The sequence below is a fragment of the Aethalodelphis obliquidens genome, unplaced genomic scaffold, assembly GCF_003676395.1.
Source record: "Aethalodelphis obliquidens isolate GAN/ISIS:26980383/991018 unplaced genomic scaffold, ASM367639v1 scaffold1, whole genome shotgun sequence".
NCBI lineage: Eukaryota > Metazoa > Chordata > Mammalia > Artiodactyla > Delphinidae > Aethalodelphis > Aethalodelphis obliquidens.
The window spans coordinates 62,647,615-62,650,910 of NW_020837945.1; the positions used below are offsets into that span (position 1 = coordinate 62,647,615).

A 3,296-nucleotide genomic window follows, 5' to 3' on the forward strand; every position below is an offset into this window, starting at 1 on the left:
AGATGCTTTCATTGTGCTTCCTTCACATAAAGCAATAGCAAACAAAAGGTATGGTTGTAGGAGTTCATTATTAACCCATGGTAACTGGCAAAGAAAATGGTGGTATTTTCTGGCAAAGAATGTAACAGTAAATATCATTTCAGAGGTTTAATCTTGCAACCAGAGTCGGTAGTTGTTTCACTACTCCTGAGCATGAAGGACTCAGAGAGTAAATGATTTATTGTTCGGTCAACAGAGCACAAATTTCAATATTTTGAAAAAAACCTGAGAACTATTCATTCTGGCATGTGTTACTCTTAAACCCAAGGAAATGAAGAAATATTGATCTAATTTCTGTCTTTCAAGAATGAAATTATATATTAACCACACAGCACCCAGCAACATATAAAACCAGCACCCGCAGAGATAGTTAGCCTGACATCAGAATTGTGTTTTTCTAGCTAAATACTAATCCCCTCTATGGCATTATACAATTTATTATAAATAGGCTGCTTGATCCAGCAGCCAAGAAATCAAATCAGAATTCTCAGGAAGAACATGGTAAAATAAAGGGGCAGGTAGAGGTAAAGGGGTCAGATGCAAAAAGGCAGACGCCTATAGCAGTGCCTAAGAGCTACCTGGTATTCTTGTCAAATGCGTATTCTGATTCAGTAGATCTGAGGTGGGGCTGAAGACTGCATTTCTAACAAGCTCATCAGAGATGCTGCTTATCCCAGGAACCCACTCTGAGTACAAAGGGTGGCACTTTTCTCAAACCACCACAATAACACCTACACTGCATACGTGCCCCCAATTTCTCCTTCATGTTCTCTTTTATGGGATTTCTTGAACATCATCTCATTTGTTTTGTTTCTTGTTTTAGCTCATTATGTTTGCAATATTACTTATGGACCTGTTTTTCAGACAAAGAATGAACTCACTGTCCTGAAAGCATCCCTTCCTTTACCACCGCTTCCCAGTTAGACTACGAAGCAAGCATTGCATCTTTGTGCCACTGCCTCTTTTAAAAGACACCTGAATGATAACCTTGAGTGGGATTTCCTACCTGCCCTCAAAAAAAGAGGAAAAGAAGAGTAAATGACAAAATTCTGCAAAACTCAAGCTAGTGAAAGGGAAAAAATAAACAAGACTGTCAGTCTCCAAGGAAGAGAGTACTGTGATTATTAAAAATAATTTTGAAACTTTAGAAACACATCCAGCATGTTTCAGTTTTCTCATGTGAAAGACCGGATGGGACCAGAGGTCTACTGTGGGTGGGGGATTCAAGTCTGTCTCTACTGCTGTCTAAATATTTCTCCAGCTGAGGAAGAAATATTTCCTGTAGACCTTAGCCATGAAAGCCAGACTCTTGTGCCACCTAGGAAGACGGGAAAATTAAGAAGTCACGTAAGGGTAAGGAAGAGAAGAGGCTTCACCACCTGTTTCCTCCTTTAAGAGGTACTCCTCCTCTCAGAAGTAAAACATCCCAAGCCAGCACTTTACTTTCCCTTTACACCATTTCTGCCAGAAAAAGAAAAAAACAAAAAACTAGAAGTTCAAAACCATAAAGGAATTAAATAAATATCACACTTCACAGAAGGTGAGAGTAGTGTAACACAATGGCATTAAGCTTATCCAGATCTGCAGTGCTGTTCTAAACATTTGACTTTGTTCAGAAAAATCTCATTTACTCTTGGATAAATGCTGCCGTGGCTTACATGACTAGTCACATTTACAACATAGAGTATAATATGCCTCCCAAAGGGGGGCAGTCTCCATTCACTTTGACAAAGGGCAGCACAGGCAGAAGTGGTTTTGCCACTGTCTGCTCCACGGTCAGGATCTGTAAAATGGGGGGAATCCAAACAGCGAAAGCATCCATGGTTCTCATGAAGGAATAGAGCTGACGCAGTTTGTGAACAACAAGTATTCTTACCATCATTATTATTATTACCACCTATCCACACACTTTTAGACATATCAAGAGATATAAAACTTGTTCAGATAGGATAAATCTTTCCTTTTCTGTATTCAAATCAACCAGCTAAAAATACTTATTAAACATAGATGACTGATACTGAATCAGATACTCCAAGAGAAGCATAAGATAGAACGACCATCTTCGTGTGGCCAACAATCTTTTTAGACAGAATAAACTAATATATATGAAGTGATTTATAAAGTCATTTCAGAATAGCCCTAGACGGTATATAATTAAATATTAAATTACGCACAGTCAGGCACAAGTACTAAAATAAATCGGAGAAGGGACAGATCAGTACACACTAAAATGGAAAGACAGTAAAATTTTGCGCAAAGGGCATACTATCAGGAATCAGAATACCTAGTAGTTCAATGTAATGTGGGGCCTGTGCTTGGTTTTGTCACCTGTGAAATGGGAATGACAGTAATACATACCTCTTAGGGTTATTTCAAGAGTTAGAGGAAATGTGAAAATGAAAAAAAAATCTGACTTTATAAAACAAGACACATTTTCTGTTTTATCATAATTGATGATTAGCCCATCTTTTATGAAATGAAGAGGATTTATGCCGTCCTTGAAAAAAGTATGAGCTAGAGAAGAGGGAGGACAGTTATCTAGGAAAAGAGGAAGAGAGAAAGAAAAAGTAGAGGGAGAAATAAGCAACAGGCATAAAAAAGACAAAGACCTGGGAAGGAGGGCAATAAAAACCACAGGCAGGTGCTCACTTCAGCAGCACATATATACTAAAATTGGAATAATACAGAGAAGATTAGCATGGCCCCTGCCCAAGGATGATACACAAATTCACGAAGCGTTCCATATCTTTTAAATTGGGAGATTGGGATTGACATATACACACTATTGTATATAAAACAGATAACTAATAAGGACCTACTGTATGGCACAAGGAACTCTACTCAATACTCTGTAATGACCTATGTGGGAAAAGAATCTCAACAAGAGTGGATATATGTATATATATAACTGATTCACTTTGCTGTACAGCAGAAACTAACACAACACTGTCAATCAACTATACTCCAATAAAAATTCATTTTAAAAACCTACAGGTAGTTGACTTCATTTTTAGAGAAAAGTAAATAAATAGGGTTCATTGAAGTGGAAGAATGCCAGGAATGGGCAGGAGTCAACAGCAGGCTCCTCCCACCCCTCTGCTGATTTCCTTCTTCCAGACTGTCAGGCTCTTTCATCATACATCCCTGGTTCTCAGTCTTCTACAAGCTGACAAAACAAAATAAGGCAGGAGAAAAGAAAACGGAAAAAAAAAAAAAAGATTGCCCAACTCTCAGTACTTTGATACAAGGGACAACAG

At 38.1% G+C, this 3,296-nt stretch overlaps 1 non-coding gene across 1 annotated transcript; it reads left to right on the forward strand.

Annotated features, from left to right (window-relative positions):
• The first annotated feature begins 2,680 nt into the window (after nucleotides 1-2,680).
• On the forward strand, nucleotides 2,681-2,789 carry LOC113624077 (U6 spliceosomal RNA). The gene has a single exon (XR_003434202.1). It is a non-coding gene; the product is annotated as a U6 spliceosomal RNA (small nuclear RNA).
• The last annotated feature ends 507 nt before the right edge of the window (nucleotides 2,790-3,296 follow it).